At 34.2% G+C, this 19,696-nt stretch overlaps 1 protein-coding gene across 28 annotated transcripts in view; it reads right to left on the reverse strand.

The window, feature by feature from the left end:
- The window catches only part of NRXN1 (neurexin 1), a 1,142,110-nt gene that overhangs the window by 401,518 nt on the left and 720,896 nt on the right, over positions 1-19,696 (reverse strand). The gene's annotated exons all lie outside the window — the stretch shown is intronic.

Consider the following 19,696-nt stretch of genomic DNA (forward strand, 5'->3'; position numbering starts at 1 on the left):
AACATTATACATTTAACAAATATTTAGGAAAACTGTTTACTAAGTTAACAGGTAATCCATTTGTTTAAAATTGCATAGCTGTGTTTAGAAGTCTCAACATGAACAGATTTGTTGATGTGATCTCTTATTTTCTTCTTCTACAAGGGAAATGTGATCAATTTAGATGGTAAGTAGTGTCCTCTAGTGTACTCCATACCTTACAGCCTTTTATGTAGCCAGTTTCTAGCATCTCTGAGAATACTCTGGCATGTCAGCTATTGCTGAGCAAAGACGTGCTCTGGCAATACAGGAACAAAAGAGAATTGAAAAGGAGCACAGATGAACAGCATGAAGAATCAAAATGGGGCTCATTGCCTATTTGTTTTTTATTCTATTAGCATTGCGCCTAAAGTGCCAGGGAGTAAATGTGTGGTGATAGTGGAAGAGTTATAAAAATGAATGAGACACTCTTTACCTCAAAGAATTAAAATGCAGCCTACTTCAAGTACAAATCTTTCCAAAGATCTCTTTTGTGTTCTTCCCTTAACTAATAGGCCTCTTGAGAATGGTAAAAGTCCCAACAAATCACTTTTCAGTGGAATGGAAAAAGGGGAATACTGACAAACATAGAAGAATATTTTTTTAAAAACTTATTTTAAGAACCAGAAGCCATAAAGCCAATGAAGATATTTGGCAAAAAAAAAAAATAAAATAAAATAAAATAAAAAAAATAGAGATAGATAGATAGCTATAAAATGAAGTTAGTTTCAAAATTAAGTTTTTGTGACATTTTTGTGACAAAGATTAAGGATCATCTCTTTGAGAATTTTTTTCTTCTTTCCCCAGGTATCAAGGAATTAATCAATAAAGATTTGTTTTTGCAGAGATTTTAGTTTTCAACTTTTCAATAATGAATAGCCACTTTGCTTTAACTTTAATTAAAGTTTCAGAAATGTACCAAGAGTCATAAGGCTTTTTGTATTCTTGAAATAATGAAGAATTTAATCAATTAATACATATTGGGAGCAAGTGATTAATTGCAGATTCAACACACATCCTGTCAATCATCTTTATTGACGGCTATAGATTACAAAATCCACCACACCAAAAGTCAAGAATGCTTTGATTGACAATTAATTACTAAGAGTAATTCTATTATGGTGACTTCTATCCTCCATTTTCCAATTTGGAAAGTGTGTTGCAGTTTTGATTTATACACTGGGAAGCTGTATTAATATCAACTTTAAGCTTATATAAATGTGATATTTTAACATAAACATTCTCCCAAATTAAAATAATACTTTGTTTCTGCAAACATGAGTACCAAGTACATGACTGAAAACATCTTTCATTATGCCAGTTTCAAGAAGAACACTCCTTTTCACTGAAATTGAATTTTTAAGATGTTTAGGAGTATCCCTATACTGTACTTTTAACTGAATTTTAAAGAGAGGAGGGAGAAGTAACAGTTCAGAATTTGTTGGGTATTTATTAATTTGAAAAATAAATGTGCATTCATTTATTTGCTAAAGTCTACCAGACCATCCATCCATCCATCCACCCATCCATCTACTCATTCATTGATCAATCCACACATACATACATATTTTACTTTTTAAGAGTTAATAAAAAGTTTTTGAACTAAAGTCCAAAAGAACCTTCTGAACTCAGTCTGTGTAGAACCCCACGCTTGAGTCAAAAATTCTGAAAATGTGTTGCTATAAACTCATCTTCTCATTTGGATCTTACTGGAGTAAGAGAATCTGCAGTTTTTTTCCTTTTGAAGCATACATAACTCCAGAACACATCCAATTTGTTCACAGCTATCTGCATAATTAATCAGTATTCTTTAGGTTCACTCCACACTTAAATTTTCACAGGGTATCATTTCTGGACAAAAGAATGTTATCTAGTCTGATAAAATTATGGCTATGTTCTCAATACCAAGACTGTTTGGCAGGTATGGAATGAAGTCATTTAATTGAAACTCATGTAAGTTTTATTAATCACATTTCAGAGTGGCCACATTTCTCTTCTTCGGCTTCATAGCCAACTTAAGTCATTATCATGCATTACTCATAACATGTATATCATGTCTATATACTTCCACACTCGGTTATCCCTCTGAATGAGAGCACTTTGAAATCAGTCCCTAAACACTCTGTTTTATAACTATTCTCTGTAAACCGTTCATGTGTATCTGAATATAAGTAATGAAATATTTGATAAGCAGAATATACCACAAAAATTTACATCAAGACAAAGTTGATTGAAAAGCATACTGATTTTTGTTGATAGAACTCATAAAACTAGAGATTAGTCAACTCTAGATTCTTTTTATATAAGCTGGGTAAAAAAATTTCCATTTACATTTTCTACTTACTATTCATGACCTACATAGCTCAGCATAATTATTAGCTGGAAATTTCTGACCTCCTCTCTGTATTTGCAAAATGTAATATTCCCAAGCATACCTTAGCAGAGTCTTCTGTGCCATATATTCATTGAGAATTATAATCTAGAAAGCCTTTGTCTATACAGCTTTAGATAAAATAGCATTTTGTAGATCACAATGATAATGTAAACATACATAACTTATCCCAAGTAGCTGAAAGTCTTGACATATAAGATTACAGCCAAAGATTGATGAAGATGTAGCAGAAAAGGCATGGCACATTGAGAAGGCTAGTTGCACTCATCATGACTACAGAAACTAAAACATGTGTTCTTTTGGTTATCTATTCCGGTCAGACTACTTTTTCTGACCTGGTACACTGAAATAAAAGGTCAACCAAACCTTAAAAAGACAAACCCAAAATGTACCCAGAACTGTGCACATTAGGCAGATTTTCATTAGAATACAATAGGGATTGAGGACAATGCTGTCTTATTAAATAAACTATTAATAAAAAGCCTTAAAGGGTTGAAAATTTTCTGGGCTCTCTGGAGATTTAAATTATCTTTGATTAAGTGTGAGCTAAAAATACTCCAAAGATCAAAAGAAGAAACAAAATCTTGTAGTGGTAGCAATGAACTATAGGTATATATAGTGCTTATTCGTTCTGTACCACAATACTCAAAAGTCCCTAGGAGCCAACTAATCCCTTTTCAGCATTGGTGTTCACTCTTTGCAGCTGGGTAAGATACAAACACAAATGTCCCTTGTTTTTACTTGAACTGAAGAGGAAAGCAATTTTACAGAGCTATAGAAGCAAATCTTATTCATTAAAGTCTATTTTTTCCCTCTAAATTTCCCTTCTTTTATTATCAGTGTGTTATGTACTAAAGAATGGATTCCAAGTCTGATTTATGAAATGGGAAGCACCTATCACAGTGTTCAATGCATGCTAAATGAATGTTCATCCTCCACTGATATAAAGGTACTCACTGAGGCTCGGTGCAGTGGCTCATGCCTGTATTTGGGAGGCAGAGGCAGACAGATCACAAGGTCAGAAATTTGAGACCAGCCTGGCCAACATGGTGAAACCCTGACTCTACTGAAAATACAAAAATTAGCCAGGCGTGGTTGTGGGCGCCTGTAATCCCAGCTACTGGGGAGGCTGAGGCAGGAGACCTGCTTGAACCCTGGAGGAGGTTGCAGTGAGGCGAGATGGTGCCACTGCACTCCAACCTGCTGGGTGACAGAGCAAGACCCTGTCTCAAGGGGAAAAAAAAAAAAAAAAGATACTTCCTGGTTTAACTGGATATGGGGTTTAACTTGATAAAATTAAATTGTATCCACATTACCATCAGGCAAACCTAGTGAAGACTTTTAAAAAATGATTTTAAAGACTCAAGACCTGACTCTTTTTCAGAAATAGAAAAGAGTTATAGAGCTTTCAACTCTTATTAAAATAATATTATGCCTGTAAGGTTTAACCAAGAAGATAAAGTAGATGTGATTGGCAAATCTTTTAAAACTTGATGTACAAATGTTTATTCAATATCCAGGGCCCTAAAAATCAAATAGCCATTGGATTTTGTAACCATGTTTTTAATATGTTTTTGTAATTTCAATGATAATCCAATAACTACATTTAAAATTTAAAAATTTAATAAACACATACCAGAAACAAGAAAATCTTTTTTTTTATTTTTGAGATGGAGTCTCGCTCTGTTGCCAGGCTGGGAGTACAGTGGCACAATCTGGGCTCACTACAACCTCCACCTCCCAGGTTCAAGGGATTCTCCTACCTCAGTCTCCCAAGTAGCTGGCACTACAGGCCTTCACCACCACTCCCAGCTAATTTTTGTATTTTTAGTAGAGAAGAGGTTTCACCATGTTGGCCAGAATGGTCTCAAATTCCTGATCTCGTGATCCGCCCACCTCAGCCTCCCAAAGTGCTAGGATTACAGGCGTGAACCACCACACCCGGCCAAAAAATCTTACTTGTTAAACTAAAGATTCAAGTCATGATTTCAGGCCCGTGGATTTAAAATACTTTAAATCTTAACTTGAGTCCCTAACAATTAATACTAAATATCCAATGTCCCAAATCTCCTTTGTTCCTAGATTAGCTCATAACAAATGACAAGTTGATTGCTAATAAGAAAAGATCACAATTTTATGAGAAAGTCTATCTGTGGCTTTTCTCATTATTATTATTATCAAAGTCCATGCTTTCCAAAATTCAAATTGCTTTTTTGTAAGAAACACAAGACAAAAAGTCTGCCCTAAATTGGAATTCCCAATGTTCCTGCCCTTGGGAGTTATAAAGAAGGCAAAAACCTATCCCTTCTTTTCTCTGCCAATTCTCTGTCCTTCCATGTGAGAATAGACTTTTAGAAAATAACATTTTCCTTCTTTCATGATCAATTTAGCCCTACCTTAATTTTTCTTGGCTGAATTAGCCCCACCTGTTGCCTCATGGTTTTGTTATTTAAAATGAGACATGTGAAAAGCATTGGCAACCTAGACCTTGTGTGATTATTAAAGAATGACAGCTGCTTTGAAAATCAAACCTAACAGCAAACATAAAGAAGCCTCTAGATCTCTGTCTTACAAGATAATTATATTAATCAGTGAAAAACTAGATTAATCTATTGGGGCATTAAGTAACTGAAAATGGGACACCCTAAAAAATTACTTGTTGCAAAATAAGAAACAAACGTCCGTAAATTCATTGAGTAGTCTGGGACTTCTTTTTAAGTCACTATGGTATTGGGCTATTACTAATAAAATAGATGACTTACTAAAGCAATATTTATTTATATACTGATTAATTTAATTACATACTGATTAATATTTAATTATATACTGATTAATACACAATAGGATCACCTGAGACCCCTAACAAAACAACCATTCCCTTTAAAATCCAGCCTGAAAGTGGTGCTCAGGTGTGCACACCGAACCTTTGTCTTTAACTTGGCAAACACCCATTGCAAAAATAATTTTGTCATTCAGAGGAGAAGCTATTTTATGGATAAAAGATTATGAATTTCACAGCTGACGAGCTCTACTCAAGTCAACAACATCGGTTTCTACTTTGCAAGTAGGATTTGTTCTGTCAATGCAGATTTCTCAGTAAGTACTTTCCCTTTTCAAAGAAACATTTACATTTTTTGATACAAATCAAGTCACTGATTATATTAGCTCAGATTCAGATTTGATGCACTCCTTGTGCCCCTCCTCCTACACTTCAGCTAAAATGGAAACAGGCTTTGTTTCTAACTTTTAATACTGACATTTTTGAGTATAATCAAAATGCCAGAGTGTTGGCTTAGATGGAGTTCTAACCCGAAGAAAGAAGTAAGGGCTAAGTTTTTGTTTTTGTTGTATGCATATTCTTTTTTAATAAATAGCTCTTCAGTTTCCTGTATAACACAAACAATATTGATGTCATGTATTAGACAATATATGCATTAAAATGAGGAACTTCTGCCCTAATATGAGAGTGTATTTCTTCCTTTTATTTAGTTTCTGATTTATCTTCTTTATATATTTTGAAAGCTTAGGGACATTTTAAATTAGGAAGGATCAAGAAGGAGCTTAACTTTTTGTAGGGGGAGGCTCTGATTCTGAATACCTCTAAAGCCTGAAGAGCAATTTAATTAGTCACTTAGTGGGAAGATTCTATTTGATGACAGGCCATAATTGGCATTACTCTTGGTCATCAGAGTAGAATGTAAAAGGTTGCAAATGAAATGGTAACAGATTTAATTGCTCATTCTGATATTCATAAAAACCTGAGATGTTGCTCAGCCCTTTTAGACTCTAACAATTTCATTTTTTCTTATATTAGTAATAGTAATCGGGCCCAAAACACTAAAACCTTGTCTATGTAAAAACACCCTCAAGTGACTGTTTTCATGAGTCCTGATTTACTCTCAAATGCTTCCATAATGACTTTATTTAAAACATGATCCATTGAAATGACTAATGAATTTCAATGGTTCCCTTTATTGTTTCTGTGGATTTATACCCAAAGCTCTGGAATGGCTGTGTGAACACTAGAAAAAAAGAAACAGGAATGACAAGTTCCAGGGAATCAATAATAAAACTACATTGAAAACCAAGATGAAATAATTTCATTTATGGAGTCTTATGAGCCCTCTATTTAAACTGACATTCAACTTTTAAAAATTGTACATATATAATGTGTACAACATGAGGTTTTGATATACTTATACATAATGAAATATTTACTACAGTCAAGCAAATTTACATATCCACCTAGTGACAGTCACAGTTACCAGTTACAGTTACTGGTTTTTTTTTTTTTGGTAGGGACAGCACTTGTCTCCTGTCTACTATCTTAGCAGTTTTCAGTATACAATACAATATTATTAACTATAGTACTCAAGCTGTACATTAGATCACTAGACGTATCCTGAAAAATGGCAACTTTGTATACTTTCACTAACATCTCTCCATTTCCCCCCAACTCCCTGACCCAGGTAACTACCTGTCTACTGTTTCTATGTATTCAATTTTTTTTCTATGTATTTTTTATTGTATCACTGTTTTGAGAGTCAGAGTCTTACTCTTCTGCCCAGGCTGGAGTGCAGTGGTGCTCCTGGCTTACTGCTGCCTTGAATTCCTGGGCTCAGACAACCTTCCTGCCTTAGCCTCCCAAGCAGCTAGGACTACAGCCATGCACCACAACTCCCACCTACGTTGTTTTTGTTTTTGTTTGTTTTTTTGTTTTTGTTTTTGTTTTTTCAGTGTTTTGAGATGGGGGTCTTGCTATGTTGCCCAGGCTACTGTCTAACTCCTGGCCTCAAGGGCTCCTTCCACCTCAGCCTCCCAAGTCTTTAGGATTACAGTTCTGAGCCACTACACTCAGTGCATTAGACATTTTTAGATTCCACATGTAAGTGTGACCACGCAACATTTTTCTTCCTGCTTCTGTCTTATTTCACTTAGTGCTATGATTTCTGGACATTCACCTTCATTGAGAGGCATCATACATGATTCTAAAGAGCATGGTAGACAGGGAGTCAGACAGATTTTGGTTAATGATCTGAGCCCACTACTCATCCTGTGACTTTTGAGTGGGTAATTTCTCATAGTCTTGTGTTCCTCAGCTAAAAAATGGAGATAGATTGATAATCTTTAAGGATTTTGTAAGGGTTGAATAAGATGTGTTTGTAAAGCACTTAATGAGGTGTCAGACACATAGGAGTTGCCCAATAAATACTAGCTACAAATTTAGGACCTAACATAAAGGGATCTCTCAAGAAAGTCACTGAATGAAAAGATAAGTATTTTCTTATACTTTACAGCTGGGTATTTGATCCCACATTCTCTCCCATTTATAGATTTGTTATTTGATGCATTTTATATTACTTTTGAGGACGATGGGCTGGTTAGCCCCATCTCAGTTACCACTTGAAACTCAAAAGGACAGAATGTAAAAGTAAAACAAGGTATTCTTAAGATTCCAAATTGAAAAATACACAAACATCAATGTTTTTAAAACTAGAGAGTTTTTACTAGGCCACAGTTTTTCCTCTAACTTGATGAGAAACCAGGAGTTCTGGCTTCCATTGGTATCTCTGCCACTAATTAATTGTGAAGGCCTTGGTCTCCTTTATTTGGGATTCGAGAGTTTTGACAAAATGACCTCTTAGGTCCCTTTAATTCGTATGAAAACTGGTTCAGAATGTAACTCTAATGCAGTCTGTGAGGAAAATAAAGAAAGAGTTTTCCCTGTATGTCATAAATCCCAACCTGTGACTCGTTCTTCACGTGTGTAAAATTCTGTCCTGGTTCTCGATGGCAGTCCCCACGATGGAAACTCTTTTAGTTATGCATAAAATCAGGCCAGTTCATCACCCATAAAAGGAAGAGAGGTGACATGATTTCAGCCTATATCGTCTAGACTAATTTTCTTGTTCCCTCTGATGCCACTATGGGACCCTTGCCAGCTCCCTCCCAGGAAATAATTATTAATTGCACTTACTCAAATTAGCCTCCTCCTAAGTCCCCTTCAGGATCACACTACAGCGATATCCTGAGAGTCTAGGGGAAGCAGAGAAACTAAAAAAAGTTCACAATCTTTCTCCTTCCAAACAGATTCCGGCAAATAGACTCATGATTAAAATGGATCTCATAACATGTCAGCTTCTGGGAATGGACCCTCCTTCCAAGGCTAGAGCCCTGAGGATTGCTTCTAAATAAAAGAAAGCTTGCTATGTTTTCAGTTCTAGATGGTATATGTGCATTAATAGAAAGCAAATCCCAAAACAACATGTCTTCATCGTGGAGTCTCAGAAGCAGAGAAGAAATGCAGCAGAAAAGGAAGGAGAGAGTATCTCACTCTTGTTTGTGTTGAGATGTACCAAGGCAACAATTCAGGCAGCCTAGGTTGCTCATGGATTATTCTGATCAAAATTGTTATTGCTCACCTCTTTCATTTCTTAGGTAACGGACCACTTGGGACCATTCCCCTCACAACGGGCAGCACGAAATCCTAGGTCCTCTAACTCTCAGCACATAGTCATAGAAAACCAAAATTGCAATACTGTAAAAGGAGAAAAAATAACTAACTGGCATTCAATATATTTCATTCAGAATGAGGCTTTGAAAAAAGCCATGATCCTTTGTGCCCAGGGCTGCCCAATTTGAGTACTGCATCCTATACTTTCTGAAGTGATATTTTGTTTCTATTTTGATTCCAGACTGCTAAAATAGATTCCTTCTCAGGCAAATGTAGAAGAACATAGCACATTTTGGCCTCAAATGACTCTTATTAAAGAATAATAAATCAATTTAAATATTTTTACTTCAAAAATCAAATCTGCAACAAATAATAATCAATATGATACTTTTACTGTTATTGGAGAACATACCCACATTTAATCTATAAACTACATTATGGATGTCATGATCCCAATTTTTAAAGTATGTATAGGTATATGTTTATATTTATGCATAATTAGGTATGTTTATATTATATATATATATACTGATTCAACAGAGGAGAAAGTGTGAAGATGAGATTAACACAGCAGATAGAAAGCATCACATCTTACCTTATAAGATTGCATTTATAATTACCATGTGGTAGAATAATGGGTGATATTTTTACATTATGTTTCTTAATAATTTTCAAATTAAAATACTGGAATAAAATAACTGCAATATTCTATAATTTGTATAATATAAATTCCATTTTTTCCCTAGATAATGGCAAAGGCTTCATGACTATTAAAACTTTATATAAGTATGTACATAAACACATAAAGTAGCCTTTTTTATTTTAACGTGGGAGAAATCACCTAAGCAGGGTAATGCCATCTATTCTTCTATTAAATAGGGCATTAGATAACACATGCTTACAAAGGGATCACGTTCTCAAGGGTACCTCATCTTTCCTTTAAAACAAGACTAAGTTCAAAGGTTGCTTAATCGAATCACAATGAAGTTCCATACTATCAATTTAACAACGTATCTCAGAGAAGCATGCATCATAGAAGATCATATCTTCCTAGATAATGAATTACCAAGAGGTAATTTTGGAGAGTCTCTATTTGTAAGCTAAGAATGATGATTTGAATATTTAAAAATATCCACTATTGACAAATAGGATTGTATGTATACAGTACAAGTTTTAGTTCTCCAAGGTCTCTAAATCCCCATGAGCCCAAGAATGAAGGAACCATGCCCTGATACTCTAAGCCTGGATGGATGAATTCTAGCCAGCAACTTGTGTTCTCCCCTCACAACCACAGAGGTAGGTGGGGTTTATTATATTATTCACAGTGTTGCCAGTGAAGAATTAGAAATTTGGGAGATAAACAGACAAAATGGTAAAAAAAAAAAAAAAATTAATTAAAGAAGAAAACTTTGTAAAGAATACAAAATTTACTTTTAAACTTTTAAGAATACTTTTGTTATAAACAGTTAAATAAATTACAATAAGAAATTTAAAATGCAAAACATCTATATACATCAATATTAATAATATTGATTATGCGGTGTCTTCAAATCATCAAAATAAAGAGGAGTTGCTAGAAAAATATTTGCCTCTACATTTAGAAATATAAAAACATCTCCTATGTTATTTGTGCCATGCCTGGAAGTAGTGATCAAGTTTGTTTTTCTCTGTGCCCCAAGATACAAATGGCAATTGTCTTGGAAAAAGAAAGTCACACCACAAAAGTCAAAAAGGAATTCAGAAAGTCTATAAACAACCATCAAACTGATACAGATATAGTTTTACAATGAAAGAAGTAAACGAGAATATGGTGGGAATATAAGTTTGTATCACCACTTTGGTAAATAACTTGGCATCATCTACTAAAGTTACAGATATATGTACCCATGGACCAGCATTTCATATTCCAGTCCTTTTTTCTTTACTTAATTTTAAGTTCTGTGGTTCATGTACAGGTTTGCTATATAGGTAAACTTGTGTCATGGAGGTTCATTGTACAGATTATTTCATCACACAGGTATTAAGCCTAGTACCCATTAGTTACTTTTCCTGATGCTTTCCCTCCTCCCACCCTCTGCCCTCTGATAGGTCCTGGTGTGTGTTGTTCCACTCTGTGTCCATGTGTTCTCATCATTTAGCTCCCACTTATAAGTGAGAACATGCAGTATTTGGTTTTCTGTTCCTGCATTAATTTGCTAAGGATAATGGCCTCTAGCTCCACCCATCTGCAAAGGGCATAATCTTGTTCTTTTTTATGACTGCATAGTATTCAATAGTGTGTATGTCTTATACCCAATAGAAATATGTGCAAATGTGTATCACGAGAAATGCAGAATAGTTCAGAGTAGCCTTATTTATAATGGCCCCAAACTGGACAAAGCAGAAATGCCTATTAATACCTATGAATAAGAAATTAAATAAGTATATTTTGATATACTTAGAAAACAGAATACTCATTCTATTTTCTATACAGCTACTAAAAAATGAACTACATTTATCCCCCAAAATATGTCTGAATCTCACAAACAAAAATTGAGTTAAAGAAGATGCAAAAATACATATTTTGTAATTCATTTATAGAAATCTCAAATCTATGAAAAACTAGACACATGAAAGAGAAGTGAAAAGAGTGGTTAACTTCAGAGATGAAAGACTAGGAAATGACTGGGATGGGGTATGAGGACAGTTTCTGGGGTACTGGTTTGACCCAGGTGGTATTTGTGTATGGCAGATAATTCACACTGACATACAATCATGTTCAGTTCACTTTTATGTATGTTTGGTTGCGTGATAAAGAAGCTAAATAGAGAGAACAAAATAGAAAATGTTATAGTAAATGAAATTATTTCATAACTCAAATGGGTTTATTACCCATTAGTTTGTGGGTGCACTTTACACATAACAATTCACATTGTCTTGTGGAAACCATCAGCTCAAAAGGACCCTAGAGTTATCTTTATTGCTAACTCATGATGACCTTTACATAATATGCAGCCACTGATCTTCATGTCTTAAGTTACAGTAGTCAATAAAGAATCACTTTATATAAAAAGTAAGGGGCAGGTGTATTCTTTTACAAAATTAAAACTTATTTATTTCCCTTATTTGAATTCCAGGGCAGGGAGACTGCTTGCAGGGATATTTAGCTTGGCTTTCAGACTATCTGTGGTTCCTAACTGCCAAAATATTCAGGAACATCCTAAATATATAATGAAATGTCCATAAACCTAAATAAATGCACATATAAATAATGAATACCTACACAGTTGGAGGAAAAGTGTTATATTGAGGAATTAAGTCAAAATGGTTTAATCATAAAAACTTACGGTAGAAACTGGGGAATGAGAACGAGGAGAATGGAAGGCTAAAGTAACAGAATATAGTTAGTTGCCCTCCTGGCTTTGAGTAATATATGCAAAAATTTTCGACTGTTAGCATTGATCACTGTATTTATTCACTAATATGTACATTTGACACAATGGATCTATTAATGTAATTTAATTTACTTGGCATTTCTTCTCCTGAGCAAGACTCCTAATAGATTCACTTTCTACCACTCCAACCAAATTCTGAGATATCCCCGCTATTTCTGCCTCACAAGAGGAATCTGGATATGCGTAGATACAGGATCTTAGTTTTTTACTTTGAGTGAAGAATTATGCTATTGGAAGTGGAACAAGGATATGCAGAGTTGAAGAACAGTCATAGTATGCAGGGGTTAAAAAAGGAAAATAATTTTTCAGACATTTGATGTGGGCATGATAGTGGTCTGTGTATGAGATGGCTGTTCTTTGTGGGGTTTTTTTTTTCAATCTTGGGAAATTTTGCAGTTTTTACACACGTTCATAGAACCATGATCTAAATCTCAGTATAGCTAGTTTTGACACTGCTTTTACATTTTCAATGCATTTTATATTTTCCCCTCTGACAGTTCAGATTATTCTACCAAGTGTACATCCAACCCTCTCTCCCCAGCCCCTCATTGCACACATATGCTAAAACTGAGGTATGTTTTGGAAGTAGTGGATCTCAGACAGTCCTGATTTTTTGTCACATCCTCTCATCCAGTCACTAGAAAATGCTTCGATCAGATTTGTGTCATAGGTAAGCTAAATACATATGTTGCAATTTTAGCGACTTCTTTTATCACCAGCTAAAACAAAAACAAACAAAACAAACAACAATGGTAAAGTTAAACCACCCTCCATTTCCCGATCACGTGACTATAAGTTTAGACAGAGGCAGGCAGTGCTTGAGCGCTACATAGGCAACTTACTAGAGCATGCCACAGAACTCTGCTAGATTTTTGGGGCTTTCCTGAGAGTCACTTCCCTAGAAAGAGAGAACTGAAACACAGATGGCTGTAGACACTAATAATATCTATTAAGAAATAAATCAAAGTATATGGTAACATTATATATGAGTAAGTGATAGCTACAAAAAATAAATCCAGAAGACAGTGACATTTCTATGGAAAGATTTAGGTAGAGAATTTTTTTCTGCGGAAGTCGAGTTTGAATTGAGCTCCAGAACTATCGTATATATTATAATATGTCAAGAGTTATCTCATCAGTATCTACTAATCAAGGATGCTGAATAACTACAGTCTCATTCTTTTTGCCTTCTATTCTGCACACTCCTACTTCCCTAGTTCCCTCCCTAAGCGCTCACAATTATACTATTATGATTTGATTCTTCAGTGACTCTAATATTGCTTCTCCGAGTGCCGAGGATGTGTTTATTTATGTATTTATCATGCTCTTGAGTATTTTGACAATCAGGAACCATAGAAATGTGAGGAAGACCAAGCCAAATGCCCTTCAAGCAGTCTCCCTGCCATGAAAGCGGTGAACCCTGAAGTCAGTTGCCTGATAATCTGTTTTATAGGTGCTAGCAAGCATTAGACCCCTTAGACATGTGGTGATGGGGAGGCTGTAAGCCAAGGAATCTAGGTAGGTGTAACAGGAACTGTATACTTAAGCAGATAGAAAGCTGACAAGGATACCATATGGCTACGTATTTGAGGTCATCAGCAGCATCTCAGTTCAAGAGTAGCCAGTCCCATTAAACAAAAGTATACATGATGGGAATCAGATCATTTTGTGGAAGACATCAAGATTGCTGGGATTTTTTATGTCTTTAGGGAAGAAAAAGGATGAAGAAAGGCGGCTAAGGACACTGGAGACAAATGTCTCATGTTTTCATGATTTTACTTGTTAACTTTCCACTTTCCAGACAGAATCTGGGCACAGAGACTTTGCCTGCAGCTGTCATGGGAAGCTCTGTTGTAAATAATTTATATGTTAGCATACAAGCACACTAAACAGGGAATTTGTTAATCTGACAGCACATGATGTAGTTTAATCGATATAATTATTGACAAAAGTAATTTACATACAATTGCTTGTTCACTTGAGTATCTGGGAACCTCAAAGAGAAAAAGAAATGTATTTTCTATGCTGAAGATGAAAGCTTCAGAATAGGTAGATTCTGGTTGTAAAGGAGTCTTAATCTTAATAATGAAAGATCTTAATCTTTGATGGTAGAAGCTAGTCTTCCTCTCACATAAATACTGAAGAATGCTAAGAAGTGCTAGTTTCTGCAGACACCTTTCCTGCTTCAAAAAGATAAGCTTCACTTTGATCTATTTCCCATGTGGACTCTGTATGGTTTCATTCAGTGAGGGGAGAAACGAAGAAGGTCCTGCCACTTTAAAGAAAAAACAAAACCAACATGAAACAAACAAAACACCTCTCTCTAAAATCTCTAGGAAACACTCCATCTGGCCTTTCCCTTTCCTCCTCAATTCAAATCAGAAGCAACTCACCACAACTAAAACAAGCAGTTTCCTTCTCATCTTTCATCACTCATAAGGCCAGAAGAGCTCTAATCCCTCAGTCAGAGAAAAAAAATTATTCCATATAATTATGTGTGCATTGACATCAATGATCTTCTGAGTTTATTTTTAAGTGCCATTGTTTTTTAAATGCCATTTTAAAAATGCCATTATTTTTAATGCCACTGAACCACATTGAGTGGTTTAGTAGCATTGAAGTACAAATGAAAACAAGAATATATTTTCTGTAAATGTAAGAGAGTAAGAATAAAAGGTTCTTAGGAGTGTATATTCTCCATAAGAATCATGAAGAGTAATGCCAAAGATCAGAGAAAACTGACCAGTATTTACAATAATGTTCACACAGACTGCAGCCTGAGCCTTGCGATGTTTGGAGCAATTTTTGAACCCTTCTGAGCCTTATTTTTCTTATTTTTAAAGTGAGGGTGCTAAAGGTAGGTGATCTCAACATCCTTTCCCAACTTTAAATGCCATGATTTTACCCAGCTTTGGATTTTTTTTTTCTGATTATTAAGTAATTTCTTAGAAAAAATATAGAGAAGAAAATGTATATTTCTGATAATTCTACTACTCATAGATAATCAGTTTGGTGTATATTCTTCTAGGTAATACTTTGGCTCTTTTTTGAAGAAGCCATAACAACCACAATAAACACAGCAGAATCTCTTTTCTGCTTTATATCTCTGAAGAATATGTGAGCTTTTTTTTTCCTGTTTTAGTATTTAAGTGCTTAACAATTGAGGTTCTGGCAACTAAAACTGCACAGGCAGCAGCTCCATTTTTCTCAGAATCAAGTGAAATTGAACAGGCAATTAAAAGTTACTGAACTGCAAGGTAAAATTACTTCCCTGCTATGCTGCTGGGTGACTAAAGAAGGGAGACAAAGGAAATCATATTTAGAATTAAGATAGAAGGATGGAACAAAGCAGTCTGCTCTACTAAAATGGAATCTATAAGCGTTAGACATAATCAGTAGCACTTCAGTCGTGCTCTTTGCTCACAGTTAGATGGAAGATTACACACAACAAATGTGCAATATTCAAATCTGTGGCATTGCTGGTTAACAGAAGGCATTTCCCTCCCAGCGCACACGGTGATCCAAATTCTCCCCTTTACAGTGAGTGGCCATCTCACAAATGGGCTATGCTCCAAGAATCTATTTGTACCATTCTCTGTATTGAGTTTCTCATTGTATTAATGTTATAAAACGGTGCTCAGATTCCTAGGCTAACCTATATGGGCCAGTTTATTAAAAGGCACATTATCAAAAAATACCATCAAGAGGACTATGGAAATTAACTACTCTAGTAATGCTGCTTTTGAAGTTGTATTCAGACATCGATTGGGGAAATACAAGATTGGCTCTCCTCTTCTGAAAATTACTGGTTACAGTTTCCATCCTTCAAGACAGATGGAATAGAAGAATAAAGTTTAAAGAATTTCAGGAATTCAATCAAGATGGCTCAGGGTCAAAGATCAAGAAGCAAGATTCATGTTGAACTGGGAAAGCAGAAAATGGCATGAGATGAAGGAGTTGGTAGTATGACTTATAATGCTTAAGAAAGGAGAAAATGATTAGAGTATGGAGAAAAAGAGCCTTCTTCTAGGATATCCTTCCATGACTTTGAGCTCTTTTCTTAGTTAGAAGCTTGGAGGCTATAATATCTGGATGCCGTTTCCCACATTCAGTAGAAATGTTAGGGGAAGAGGATTTGGTGAATTGAGACGAAGATAAAAATGAGAAGTGGAAGTCTGGGGAAGTAGTAAGACACTTCCCATTGCAACTGAAGCCTTATGTCTATCATCTGTCCCTCCACTGAAGACTCTGCCTAATGACTTGTGTTGGGAATAAGTAGGACGCCTAGAAAATGCAGTGGAATTGGAAATGATAATCTCAGACACTTAATAGGGTAGCTCAAACATCAAACAACAATGAAAACATAGGAAAGTGAAAGTCAAGCAAGGGAAGATCTTGCCATATGCAACCAGCATAGCCATTTGCCCAATAAGAATCACATTAAATTGGATTAAGCAATCTGTGAAAATCTTCTTAGAATAACATTTTTACAAAACAAGGGAATCAACAAAGCGGATTTTATAATTCATGTCATGTAATAAAATATGAAACCCTCTATTGAAGGATATGATTCTATTGGTGCAGTTAAGTATAAATATGCTGGAGATGGTAAGGTAGTAAGATTAATAGGTAACAAACACATGTTCTGATATAAGGTCTACTTTTGATTTAATAAGATGACTTTGCAGAAAATATGTCTTCCTTCTTAGATGAGTTTACAGAAAATATGTCTTCCTTCTTTAGGAGGAGATGATGGCACTAAAATTTAATACAATAGAGTAACAAATGTCAAAATATCAATCAGAAAACCTAAAGTGAACTGAAAGCAGTTACTGTGGAGTCCAGTATCTACTATGGTATTTCTTTAGGTAACTTTTTTATGTCATCAAATCTCAATTATCAATTTTCCTCAAAATTACAATTTGAAAATGCCATAAGAAAAAATAATAACTGTTTTCAGGATCCACAAGGACATTTTTAAGGAGTATATTGGAGTTATATTTGCTGCCAATATCATGTACTGAATGTTCAGAGAAATCTTTTCTGCTGTGCATTAAAAAATGACAAATAACTATGAAAGACATGTTGGTAAACATTGAAGAGATAATGAAGAGATCCAAATACACATAATCACTGTTCCAGAAGGAGAGGGGGGAGAGAATGGGAAAAGACTCATAATTCTACATAATTGATTAATTAGACAAATCGTAATATCAGGAAACCCAGTGAATCCAAAGCAAAAAGAATAAAAAGAAACCCTTACCAAGACAGACACATAAGCATAAAATAATAGAAAATGCGAGGAAAGAGATCTTTAAAACAGTGAGGAAGAATGAAAGAGTAGTTAGAAATAAATGATAACTAGATTTACAACTAACTTTTCAACACTTACTAATGGAAGCCAGAGGGTAATGGGATAATATCTCCAAAATATAAAAGACAACATCTGTTCTATTACAATTGCCATACCAGTGAAATAATTTTTTGAAATGAGGTTAAAATAAAAATATTTCAAACAATTAAAAAATGAAAGAATTTACTATCAAAAGACCATCATTAATAAAACTTCTAAATAAGAAACATCCAAAAAAAAAGAGAGAAAATAATCACAGAAAAAAAAATGTCTAAGATGAAAGAAGAAAAGTAAAACCATGGCAAATATCTCAGTAAGTCTAAAGAAAGACTTACTTTGTAAAAATATTAACAGTATTTAATTTATTGAGTTAATACAACAAAAGTCAAAGGCACCAATAACATGTCATTCCAAAGAGATCACGAAAGAAATTGAAACATTCAAAGGTCCTTTATTTTCTGGGAGGAAAATATCAGTTACCATTAGGTGTTGTAATCTCAGGTATTCAAGTTTTATATTTAATGATTTCAAGGTAGAGGTAGAAAAATGTATTTTAAACAAGATATTCAAATACAAACTATAAAAGGAAATACTGATAATTTAACAATATCAAATTAAAGAACTCTATTCACCAAAAGATACCATAAAAAGACTGAAAATTCCAGTCACATATTATAAACATGGCAAAACTGGAGGTTAAGTGGTGGTTATTTTCTGAGTCATTTAAAAAAAATAATAAACCTAAAAAATAAAATAAACTCTAAGAATCAATAAAGAAATGATAAATAATCTAATAGGAAAAAAATGGACCAAAGATGTGAACCGATATTTCACAGTAGAGGAAACACAAACAACCAAGAAACATATAAAGATATGTACAACATCATTAGTAACCAGAGGAAGTCAAATTAAATCACAATGAAATACCATTGTAAAATCACCCCACTGGCGAAATTGAAAATTTAGACGAGAGCACAGAGCAATGGGAAGTCATCATCCCCCAGTGAACTGCATGTGAATGGTAAGAAATTTTACTAGGAAAGTTACATGTGCATTCTATATGCATTATATGTACCGCAACAGTCCTGCTCCTGAGTCTGTGCCCCAGAGGAAATCTCATGCATGACCCAGAGTCACATGAAACAGGGTTCAAGGAGCACTGTTTGTAAGAGCAAAAACTCAAAACCACCCAAATATCCATGAGAAGTAGAGTGGTTTACAATACTGTAACTTTTTTCACTTAATAGAATGATATACAGTGGTAGGAATGAATAAATTAAATGCTATAATAAATCCCAAATAAGTTTGAGAGAGAAAAATGAAAGGATATAAGCGCTATTCTTCCATTTATATAAAATTCAAAAACAGGCAAAAGTAAATAATAAATAATTATTTATTTTATTTTATTTTACAAAAGTAAAAAGTAAATAATATACCATTTAGTGATACATGCATATATGATAAAACTATTATAAAAAGTATGGAGATTATAAACAGAAAATTCAGGAGGTAGCTATCTCAGGATAAATAGGAGAGGCATGTACAGTGCTTCAGATTATTGATAGTGCTTTGTTTATATCATGTGCTGGCCACAAAGTTTTTCAATTTTTAATTATATTTTAGTAGAAACATATTCATTATATAACTTTTAAATGTAACATTCTCATAATAAGGAAATATATTTAATATTGTTCATTGTAGTTTAATAAACATAATTAATAAGTTTAAATTAAGAAGAAAAGTTTGCTTTTAAACTAAATGTTTAAAATTTAGGAGTTTTACTAAAAATCACATTTACAGAAACATGGCAAAACTGGAGGTTAAGTAGGGGTTGTTTTCTGAGTCTTACATTTGCTTAGTGTCAGTGGAATAATAACAATTCTAGTTATTTTGAATGAAAGTTAAAATTGTTTGTTTAATTATTTTAGTTTGTACTTGAGTTTTATAGCATTTCTTCATCATTAATTATATGTTGCAGTTGCATTATGCAAAATGAAAACAAATAAAATTAGAAATACTATGCTTCATAAAATGTAGCATAAAGT

The sequence above is a fragment of the Aotus nancymaae genome, unplaced genomic scaffold (assembly GCF_030222135.1).
Source record: "Aotus nancymaae isolate 86718 unplaced genomic scaffold, 86718_ANA_hifiasm-v0.15.2.pri h1tg000057l, whole genome shotgun sequence".
Classification (NCBI taxonomy): domain Eukaryota; kingdom Metazoa; phylum Chordata; class Mammalia; order Primates; family Aotidae; genus Aotus; species Aotus nancymaae.